Source organism: Bemisia tabaci, chromosome 2 (assembly GCF_918797505.1).
Source record: "Bemisia tabaci chromosome 2, PGI_BMITA_v3".
Taxonomy (NCBI): domain Eukaryota; kingdom Metazoa; phylum Arthropoda; class Insecta; order Hemiptera; family Aleyrodidae; genus Bemisia; species Bemisia tabaci.
In genome coordinates, this window is record NC_092794.1 from 16,381,902 (window position 1) to 16,394,202 (window position 12,301).

General features: G+C 42.1%; 1 long non-coding RNA gene across 1 annotated transcript in view; it reads right to left on the reverse strand.

Moving 5' to 3' along the window:
- Positions 1-12,301, reverse strand: part of LOC140224006 (uncharacterized) — a 270,827-nt gene that overhangs the window by 229,721 nt on the left and 28,805 nt on the right. The gene's annotated exons all lie outside the window — the stretch shown is intronic.

Here is a 12,301-nt window from a genome sequence, read left to right on the forward strand (position 1 = left end):
ATATTAACAGAATATTACCTCACGAAAAATTTGTGCATGAGGCTATGTTAGCTTGTTTTGGTTTGAACCAAGAGTTCGATATTATATCGAATGACGTAGTCACTAAATCAGCATGTCAGCAATTATAATTGATGCACTAATCAATCGCGATAGTAAAGATATACCTACTACGAAAGTAGTTTGAAAATTCTACAGGGACTTACTAGCTAGATGGGGATATAAATGATGGGACGGACAAAATAATTTAAAGTTATAAAAGCTCAATGAGATAAGAGGTTCTAATCTAAGCTTCCTTTTGCATTTAATTTTGTAGCTATTCTCGTGCGAATCCATAAATTACCCAACAATCTGGTATGACCCTCCATCATCCATGACATTTTCCCGCATCAAACAAAGAAAATTTACACGAGTCATGAAATTAGATACCTATTTTGAATTTTTCCTCGTACCTCCATCATCGAGCCAAGATAAAAAGAGGAAAATTAAATCTTCAATTAATTTTGACATAAGTAGTATTGAATTCCTCCCGTAAAATGAAACCCGTTGTGACCCAGGAACCTTATTTTAAAGGTATCTAATTCCCAGTGCTGTGAACTTATCAGCTTTGAAAATATAGCGGCCCATTCTATTCTTAAGGCAATCGCTATCGTGTCAAGTTCCAAAAGGAGGTGTAACGTTGAGTGGCTAGAATTCAAAAGAAAATACGAGCGTTCCGCGCTGAAAAAAAACCGTATGAATAATTCAACGCTGCCAGATTTCCACCGATTAAATATATTTTTTGTAAAAATTTATGAATATTTCCCCAAGGAATTTATACGTACGCTAGATTATACTGCAAGAAAAATTCTCTAATCCACTGAGGGGAGAAATCCAATCGTTTTCCTAGTGAATGCATATTTTCTCGGAGGAAATTTGGCAACGCCTGTATGATGATACGACGTTTCTCCTTAGCCCGACAGAGCGCAGGAAACGCCTCGGATCCCTTTATCCCGTATACGTGAGGATTTTGTATGTTCAAGCAATAAAATCTACTCGATGACTCAACAAATGTCTTACTTTGCAATCGTAAAACTCTCTTTAAACCCTACTCTTCTTCCCGCCTCCAATTTTCTGATTTTATTACTCTCGTTCAAACTCGCTGCGAGCACCAGCCTTTGAAACATCCTAATCGACTGAGGTTCAATCGTAACAGAGCGATGCACCTGTATGAGAAGTTTGAGAGGGGAAGGGGGGGGGGGGTCGCTTCTCGCTAACGAGATTGTTGGCGTAGAATAACGGAGAGTATCAATGACGAATTTCGAAAAGACGCGTAGATTCGGAAATTGCGAATTTCGCATCGCGAGTTATTTTCGAAATATAACACCGTTAAACGGAAAGCATCCGCGGATGTCACTTCACTCTTCACTTCAGATGGATATGTCGCAGGCAGTCAGCAATCGCCGGCAATTTGCAAGCTCCGTACTTGTCAATTCGTCAAATTGCAATTACAATAACATCGATATACTAAAAGTTTCTTTAGCAAAGAAATTCATGGCACGGCCTCAGCTTGGAACGCCTTCAAATCCAGCGATACTCTCCGCTTTGCCAAGGAGTTAGTTTAGTTGCTTAACCAAACCCAATGCAAATTATTGATTACATTCACGAACTCGCAAGTGTGCTAGCTGGTGCCAGCATTCAAGGAGAAAAGGATAACGTACGTTTGAGTTGAAGCACAATTGTCACTCCTTCCTTTCTCGTTTTTTCACTTCATATTTTTTTAATTTGTTGATTCAACAAGAATAGATTGCAATTTGCCGGCGATTGCTAATTGCCTCGACAGATAGTAGTCACCTTCCGGCCAAAGTATCACAAGCGCCATGCCACGTTTAAAAATTCCCACCGCTATTTTAATTTTTGACAGAGAAGTTGATGGTTGAATCTGACCGAAAATTTCACTGAATTTTCTTCGTGCTGCCAATGAAACTCAGTGAAATGTTCAAACAGATTCAACCAACAATTCCTCTGCAAATAAATTTAATGACCACGGAAATCTTGAAACGTCGCATGGTGCTTGTGATACTTTGGCCGGAAGGTGACGATATATGATTTTCCGAAGTATCGGTGAAGTGGATATTTGCGTATGACAACATGTGAGGATATGTCTTGAAGTTTTTTATAGGGCGCTCTCTTTTATTCAGCATCTCTTGTTTAGTTCAATTTTCTGCAAAATTTCAAATTTCGCTCATCGCCCCTTATCTTGCTTAACTCCCCGGTCTACCCTATTATAAAAAACCTGGGTCATATTTCCAAAATCTGAATGGAGCGGGCTCATCTAGAGACGATCTCCTGTCGATAGCCGTAAAAATCATGGATACCTTGCCAGAATGGAACGCTTGAATCAACCGTGACAAAAAATGAAAATTTACGTTGTTTGAATGGAAGAATTCGCGACTTTACTAGCGTAACATACGAAAACCTGGACCACATTTCCAAAATCTAAATACAGCGGGCTCATCCGGAGACAATCATTCGTCGATTGACGCAAAAACCATGAAAATGACCAAGTAGAAGGTCAGAACTAAGCGTTACCAGAGTAGAAAATGTAGGAGGCTATCCAGGGGTAAAAGTTCATAATACAACGCGAGAGAGTAGTGTTCCTTGCTATCTTGCACAAATTGGCATCCTTTCCTGCCAACTTCTGACTGGGAGATCATGATCATTCATGATCATTCGTTGATATAAGATAACACTGGAGAGAAAAACACATTGGATCTAGAGTCCAGACTCTTAAAAACATTGACAAGAAAAAGGACTCTTGATTCAATCAGATTTAAGCTTAAATCAAAAGGAAATCCGCTCAAATTAAGAGGCTTGGTTCTTGATTTAAGTTTAAATCTGATTGAATCAAGAGTACTTTTTCTTGTCGATGTTTTCAAGAGTCTGGACTCGAGATCCAATGTGTTTCTTTTTTCTTTTCCAGTGTAACCATACAAGCATACGGTAGATAGAGCATCTGATGGTCTTGCCTCTTGTGATATAAAGAAGGCACTTTATTGCCTAAGGTGTGACTCGTCGATCCTTAGCATGTTAAACGATTCATGAAATGATGATCATTTAAATTTCAACGAAAAACAAGAAATTCATCCCGAAAATCCGCTCGTATACTGTTGTGACCCACATCTCTGAACAAAATTTTCGGAGCTGCTGCTCTCTTGGTAACAAGGGAGGGTTAGAAATGCGACGCAGAAGAGAATCGGTAAAAAAACCAAAGCAGGGAAAGGGCAGGGTCGAAGCTGCAACGACTGGCGGACGAAATCCACAGAAAAAAAGACAACGGGAAACCCAGCGCACTGCGACTTTTTTCGCAAGCCACCGAATAAGTGTTGGTTCGTACTTTACGCGTGAGCCTCCCACCCCCCCTCCCTCCTTTCCCCCTCATCCATAGCAGCCCCCGAACATTTCGTGGTAATTGAAAATAAAACGAATTGTTGGTCGGCCAAATACGGGAAGAGAAAGAAAGAGCGCGCGACGAAGATAGCGAGAAGAGGACGGAGGAAACGGTCCAAAAAAAAAGGAAGGACGAATCGTCGATCGAGCATGCGAGGGGGGGGGGGGGCGAGGGGACCCGGACTCGCACACTCTAATGAATAACACGAGGAAATGATTGTGGGACCGTGTGTTGGTGCTGTTTGTGTAGTTAGAGCGGCGGGGGGGGGGGGCGACGGGGACAGGGCGGAAAACAAAGGAGAGGGAGGAAAATAGAGCGGAAAAGGGGAAAAATTAATGACACAATTTGTACGTTTTGTGCTCGGTGCACTTTTCACGAACGCGGTTTTTTTTCCCTCCCCGCGACGCGATACGGCCAGGGCGCAGGAGCAGACGGCGGTAAAGCCCGACTAGTTCCGTTTTAATTATTCGACAAAACTGTCTCGCTTTTTAATCAAGACCGCTCGTTTCTCCCTCGATTGGTAGTCGGGGCGAGGCTGCTGGCTCAGCCTCGCACTCCACACCTAATTCACCTGCACCCCCTCCCCCCCCCCCCCCCCCGGTGCTACTTCGCAGCCTCGCCTCACATACGCCTCCTTGCATTCGGTATCGGTTCGAAAGCCAAAGTTTCGTTCTGTCTTAATTAAACTATCCTCACTTCCGCCTCCGTCGCGTCCTTGCTGGCTCTCTCTCATCCTTCTCGAACCCCCCCCCCCCCCCCCCACCCGTTCCTTCCGCTCAAAACGCCGTGAGAACATGCGGACGTTGCCCAATGCTGCCGTGCTAAGGAAGAACGCCGTATGAGCATTCGAGAGTTGCCAAATTGTCCCGGATAAGACGTTTATTTTTGAAGAAAATTAAGCATTTTTTTCTTTGAGATTTTCAGACGTTTTAGCTAAAATTACGAACAAAATTGTCTGAAAGAATTGAAAAAAATATCCACAATTTTCCTGGTTAATTGGGTTTTTATTGAAGAAAATATGGCAACGTCTGAAGGCTCATACGGCGTTCTTCCTCAGCACGGCAGAATGGGCCAGTTGCGCTGGTAACAGAATCGTGTTTTCATGCTTGATTCTTGTAGATTGGCTAAACATGAGAAGATCTGCCCGAACAGCAACTTTCTACGTTGAATATTAACCCAGATATGGTCCTTGAAAAAGTCGGGTTTTTGACGTCATCCACCGCGGTGGGTGACGTCACAAATCGAGTTTTTCAAGGCGCGATATCTCGGTTAATATTCAACGTAGATTTTGATGTTTAGACAGACCTTATTATTTTTTGTTGATCTGCAAGAATAAGGCATCAAAACTGGTGTTGTTAGCCTTTGACTAATTGGACCGACGGATTAAAAAAATACTTCTGTTTGGTAATATTATGGTAACTTTATCGACAGTTTTGTCTTCCCACTTAATAAGAAGAATAATAGACAACTTGTGGACTTTTGAAACCTCTGCACGGGTAAAAACCCTACCTTATTAAAGGCAAGAAGGGAACTATGAAATGAGGTGAAATGACGGCACTCGGTACAGAGTACCTGCTCGGTATAATCCCTTCTCTGCCCCTCCTCCTCTGTGTGGACTTAAAATCGCGAAAAATCAAAATCTTGGCTCATCCTAATTCCGAGGTATCGCAATTTGAAATTTTTGTAGTAAATGCAAGTTTTCTACTGATTTTGATACGCTTTTTTATTTTTTTGTCCATTGAATCGGTTTGATCGGTTCTCGTTTTTATTTTTCGTTCGACTCATGTCGATCAAATACATAGGTACCCATTCGACTCATGTCGATCAAATACATAGGTACCCTCTCGTTACATGAAGACTACCTGTCACGCTTTTTTTTTTAACCGAACGTTTCGCCTTCAGCTGCGTTTGTAGCAATTGTTGTTGCGAATATGTTGTGCGTGCTGATTTTAGCTCATTACATACTCGACTCTCTGAAGGCGTTTTCTGTGCGTAAGTAGCGCTGTCTGTCGGAGAAGGGATCGAGCAATTCATTCAATTTCACTTCTTTTATTCTCCAGCAGATAGCGCTGTTTGCGCCCATAAAACGCCTTCAGAGAGTCGAGTATGTAATGGGCTAAAATCAGCACGCACAACATATTCGTAACAACAATTGCTGCAGACGCAGCGGAAGGTGAAATATTCGGTTAAAAAGAAAGAGTATGACAGGTAGTCTGCATGCAACGAGGGGGTATGTATTCGATCGACATGACTAGAACGAAAAATAAAAAACGTGAACCGATCAACACCGATTCAATGAACAAATAAATAAAAAAGATGATCAAAATCAGTAGAAAACTTGCAATTACCATGAAAATTTCAAATTGCGATACCTCGGAATTAGGATCAGCCAAGATTTTGATTTTTCTTGATTTTAAGTCCACACGTACTCACGACTGACCCACTGCATGCCGTTTGTGGGTACATTTATGTCACATTTTTTTTTTTGCTTCAAGACCACTGTGCAGTCTCTTCAGTCCGTTTTAAGAATTCGACCCTCAGGAATGCGGCAGGTGCAAAATTTTCTTTCTTTTTTTGCGAAAAAAATGGGGGAAAATTGAACAAAATGATTCTGTCACCAGCTTAACTGACCCACTCCCAATGAAAATGGAGCGTCTTAAAATAACGTATCGCTCGAGGAACAGGGAGGGGATATGACCCTGTGTTACGCTTCGTTACACGAGAACAGGGGGTCAGTGCCTGCGTTAAGTCACCCTCTCTATTGGTAATGCACACACAAAATGTCAGGAAAGTCCGCGCGATCGTTCGATATAACTGCATGTATCATCCTCATGACTGCGACTTTTTAGTGTATCACATACTTAAAATGTCATCCATCTATATATTTGGCAGTTTCCCACAATTTTTGGGTTCGTATACAAGATGAAATAAAACAATTTACTTAAAATACTCCTTGGTTTTCTCGTTAAAAAATAGCACAGCAAAAGAAATTAGGCAGCATCCATGTGACGTATTTAGTTTGATTCTGGTTAGTGCTGTCCGAGCATGATTCGAATTTATCCTCAGGATTTCAATGAAAGCTTTTTCGAGCCAAAAACATGAACTTTCATGGATCTTCCGAGGAATTCTAATGAGTAATAATTAGGTATTTCCAAGACCTTTCGAGTATTTCCACAAAATTTTCCAGGTGCATTCGAGCAAAAAAATTTAAAAGTTTTGAGAGTCATCTTCAAAATAAAAGTTTCCTCCTCCCATACCAGTGGCGTACCGCGCTTTGCGATGTATCGATTCCTCTTTCATTGGAACCTATAGAAAATGTTCGACTATCGGGACATTCGCAACGAACACTATAATACTCGTTCCAATCACATATCTCGTTTGCTGTGTCTAAAAATCTCCGCATACATGTTGTTTTTTTAAAAGAGAACAAATTGACATCATTCCTTGAAGTTTTTGCAGAATTTTCTTTGCACAGAGAAGAAAAATCACGGCAGTTTTAGAGAATTGCCGTTGAGCAGTTTTCGGTTAAAAAAAATTAAGTATGACAGTAAGATTGCGACGTCGCAAACCGAATTATGTAAGTGCCGACACCGGCTGACACCGTCGAAATGTATAACGTCCAAATAACGCAACACTATCAGAAGTGTAGAAAAGGAGCAGACCGCTTTTTTTAAACGATTCTAAACGACTAGCGAAAGATTGGCGACTGGCTAATTGAAGTGGCTCATGAAGGCACAATACTCCCGCTTCAGTGGGTGCAACTGAGTTTCATCGGTAACGGAAACGGCATGCAGAGGTGCGAACTGGAGCAGCATTACGCTGGGTAAGTTTAATTTAATTTGTGTATTGGTTCGTCCTAAACATCTTAATCCTTTTAACCTCTTGATTTTCCCCCTCCTGAGTATCCTTTCTCGTCTTTTTATCTCTTCTGTCTAATGCTCCCTCTTCTCTCTCCCCTCCTCATTTCCCAAACCCGTGAGATTGGGGCTAATGGCGATACCACGTAAAAAAAGTAAAAGAAAAAAAACGTCAAATGCTCTACCTCTGAGGGAGACACATTACTTTCCTCGACGGAGTCATTCTCTCTGAAAATGGTGAAGGAAATGAGCTTATCGAAAGGAAAGGAACAGAAAGTCCTTGTCGGCTTCCGAAAAAGTAATTCAAGGCTACTGACTACACTGCGTTCAAAAATATGATCAAAGTCAAAAGCTAAAAGACAATTTGTGGCCTCCCCATAGAACAATTGCTGCTAACTAAATTCCAAAATTTAAGGACATCTGTTTCAGTGGTGACACACCCCCCCCCCCCAGGTCCCCCTGATTCCATTACTTCGCACCCCTCCCCTTTCAAAACAGGCGCGAATTTCCAGGGGGTGTGAGGGTGGAGGTTCGAGTTGCCTCTCCCGGAAAATTTTGACAATTTGATGCTCTCTATAGGCAATTTGAGGCTATTATCAGCAGTTTTGTCTCTTTTTCCACTGCAAAATATTGCTTCATTTTCAAGTGTAAATACAGGGTGATCCAAAAGTCCCTTCCACCCCCTCTAACTTTTTACCTAATTGAGGTAAAGATTTGAAACTTGGGGGATATTCCTAGGTCAAAGGGAGCTACTTTTTGGCCCCCCTAAAATTTTCAGGGGGCCCCCCTTGGGGGGGGGGCAACGGCCCCCAACTTTTAATTTTCAAATGGGAAGACCCCCTTTGTGATAGCTCGTTCGAAAGAGCATAAAAAAAGAAAACTTTTCGCGCAAACCCGAAGTCAATATCTCAAACCGTTTCAAAATGGCGGCCGGTTAAAGTTCAAAATGACCGAAAATTCACACCGGTTATTTGTCGATGGATTTGCGCGAAAATCGGTATGAAGGGGTATTTTGACACGAGAAAAACGAATTTGACGTTAGATTTTCAAAAAAACCAAAATTTCCAAAATGGCCGCCGGTTAAAGTTTAAAATGGCCGAAAATTTTCACCTCGGTTTTTTTCTGATGGATTTGCCTAAAACTTGGAATTTGAGAGTATTTTGGCATAAGACAAACAAATTTGAACTTAGAATTTAAAAAAAATCAATTTTTGGTCACTTTGAACTTTAACCGGCCGCCATTTTGGAAATTTCGGTTTTTTTGAAAATCTAACGTCAAATTCGTTTTTCTCGTGTCAAAATACCCCTTCATACCGATTTTCGCGCAAATCCATCGACAAATAACCGGTGTGAATTTTCGGCCATTTTGAACTTTAACCGGCCGCCATTTTGAAACGGTTTGAGATATTGACTTCGGGTTTGCGCGAAAAGTTTTCTTTTTTTATGCTCTTTCGAACGAGCTATCACAAAGGGGGTCTTCCCATTTGAAAATTAAAAGTTGGGGGCCGTTGCCCCCCCCCCAAGGGGGGCCCCCTGAAAATTTTAGGGGGGCCAAAAAGTAGCTCCCTTTGACCTAGGAATATCCCCCAAGTTTCAAATCGTTACCTCAATTAGGTAAAAAGTTAGAGGGGGTGGAAGGGACTTTTGGATCACCCTGTATATCATTTTTATAAGAAAAAAAGGAAACGAAACCTTTTTTACAGAAATATGGGGGGGGGGGGTGAATATGGAGGGTGAAGTAATCCATTACTTTAAGTACTTAATTCCAGTGCTTTAATCCGTAATAGATCAACCATTTGATAAAATGTTTAAGTAAGTTACGTATTTTAGGGAGCGTCTATGAATTGCGTATCGCTCGGGGCGAGGATGAAGAGGGGGAAGGGGAGAGAGGTTATGAGTCTGCTTTACACGGGAGGAGGAGGGTAAGTGCCAGCGTTCTTATCCCTTTCTATTGGTAAAAAATACACAAAATCCAATATGCATCATCCTCGTTTCTTAGACGTTATTTGTCACACTACCATTTAGATTACTTCAAATATCCAGCTATAAATTCAACAGCTCCCCACAATTTTTGGGATCTTAACTAGGAGGGTCCTTCGAGCGGTACGTAATTATTAAAGGGAATCTGGAGTTGCGTTAAGAAGTGACATACTGCCGTGCTGAGGAAGAACGCCGTATGATCCTACAGAAGTTGCCAAATTTCCTTTGATAAAAACGAATTTTCAGGGAAACCTTTGAATATTTTTCTTAGATTTTTCTCTAAGAATTTCATTCGCAATCAGATCTAAATTATCTGAAAATTTCAAGGGGAACATTCATAACTCCCCACAAAAGAAACACTTTATTGGGGGAAAGGCAACTCTTGAATGTTCATACGACGTTCCTCCTTAAGCACGCCAGTATCGAGGAGGGCGGGGAGGGGGGGGGGGTGTCAAAATGCCGACAAATTCGTTCCGTAATTCATAAACACTTTCTCAGCAAAATTAGTTCGCTGGCTTGGTGCTTGCTTACTCCCGCTGTACGCTCACCGTAACAAAACAAGTTTTTTCAGACGGATAGGTAAGGGATGTCGATTTATTCGAGTAAATCGATGTCAGGGAATCGATTTGATTTTCGGTAAGAAAATCGATTTCGATTTTAAAATCGGATGGGAAAAATCGATTCTATTCGAAATCGATTTTTAAAACACACTGGAAAAAAAACGCATTGGATCTAGAGTTCAAACTCTTGAAAACATTGACAAGAAAAAGGACTCTTGATTCAATCAGATATAAACTTAAATCAAAAGGAAATCCGCTCAAATTAAGAGTCTTGGTTCTTGATTTAAGCTTGAATCTGATTGAATCAAGAGTATTTTTTCTTGTCGATGTTTTTAAGAGTCTGGACTCTAGATCCAATGTGTTTTTTTTGCCAGTGCACTTAAAAATCCAACTTCAGCGCCTAAAACATGGTAACTACTAAAACTTGACATGAACTTGAAATGAAACTCGGGTTTCACAGAAACTAGGCCTTGTGTGACACATCAACGTCGGAAATTTCGATTTTGGCTCGAAAAATCGATTCCCGCTTTTAATCGACCTCGAAAAATCGATTCGATTTAATCGATTACAATCGATTATAAATCGCCATCCCTTATAGTAATCTCTCACAAACCTTCCGACGGTGCGGCGCTGCGTCAAGGCTGAGCGGGGGCGAATTCGGGGCACGATTCACGTGACACTGCGCGAGGAGGCGGGGATCACATGTTGCTGATGACGAAACCTAATTCGGAGCGCTGGACCGTGCGACACTGCATTCATCCCTCGCGAGATGCGGCTGTGCCTCGGAGGCGAACACGAACACAAACACGAACGAGGGTGTTGGCGCGAACAAGATCGGGGTTCGTTCCGTCGGCGCGCGTGCGTTCGGCGGGAAGCTCGAATGTCAACAACGCCGAATGTCGAATGTCACCGGCCGGTGTCGGCTGGGGGCTAAGGGGCCCGGTTGGATCCGATCGAGACGTAGTCGTCAACGTGCATCGGAGGAGGGAGAGGGGACGTCGCCTTGGGAAAAATGTGCCCGTCGGCGTCGGAGGGTTTTGTTTGGAAATCGGGATGCTGCCACGACTGCACGGGGCACGGCGACCCGGAGTGGGGCGCTTTCGAGATTGCGCGCTATCGACTTTGTAGTGCCGCCTCGTGGCGGTAGAATGCGCCCGTCGGGTATCGGCTCCGCCAGTGAATACGGAGGGTTTTTTTTTGAGTACTCGATTCGAACATCGACGTTATGCCGTATTCGCTCAGCGGGTTGATTGTTGAAATTGATAGACAAAGCTATAGACAAAGATAACCGCGGGATGATTTTTGAAATTGATAGACAAAGCAATAGATAAAACAGACAAAAAGGATATGGAGGGCTCCTATTGGTGGAAGCGGGTGGTTGCAATGATGGACAAAGGATGTAGGTAATAGACTAACAAATGGCAACCCACGAGAGACCCGATAGTCAGTCGATCATTTTATTACCCTCTTAGTCTAAAAGAACCACCCATTTCAACCAATAGGATCACTCTATACTCCTCATGTCTTCTTTGTCTATAGCTTTGTCTATGAATTTCAATGATTGGCTCGTAGGTGGAATATGGAGGGATCCCTTTGGTGGAAGCGGGTGGTCGCATTGGGCAAAGGAAGTACCTAACATACGTACTAACGGTAACTTCTCCCTGAGACTGAAGGAACCACCCATTTCAAACAACAAAATAGCTCCTTACTCCCTATGTCTTCTCTGTCCATCGCTTTGTCTATAAATTTCAATGATCAGACAGGTTTTCCAGATTTTCCAGCTGATGGTTTAGAACGGGAAAAACACACTTTTCCCCCATCGATATCGCGGAAAATACGAGATTTCATGTCGATGCAAGCATATTCATAAACATACGGAATTTGAGATAGGAGAAACGCCTATAATTCTCCTTCAATTTTGCGTGATACCACATGCCAACTCCGGAGCTCGAATAGTTGCTCACATGGATTCCGCTTGTTCAAAGTGAAAAATGACGCGATGCGCGGGATTCTTCTGAATATCTCGAGAAATGCGCGGTATTTCCGGGGGATTCCTTAAATCTAAAGAAATAGCGCGCTTCTCATCTCGCTGGAGCGAAAAATTCGCGATTTTTCACCGATTTTCCTTAAGAAAAAAATGAGAAATTACACGATTATCACCGCAATACCGCAGCAATTACGCGATTCTCTTATCAGTTTTGCGATTCTGTTGAAAATTATGGGTTATTCATTTCAATATCACCTCGTACACTCAAATTTTCCAGCGGATGATTTAAAACGGCAAAAACACACTTTTTCTACCTCAATATCGCAAAGAATACGAGATTTTTACATCAGTGCAAGCATAAAGATACGTACTTCAGATAGAAGAAAAGCTATAAATATCCTTCAATTTTGCGTGATACCACATACCAACTCCGGAGTTCCTATAGTTGCTCGCTTCGATTGATTTTTTCAAAGGGAACACATCTTTGTGGC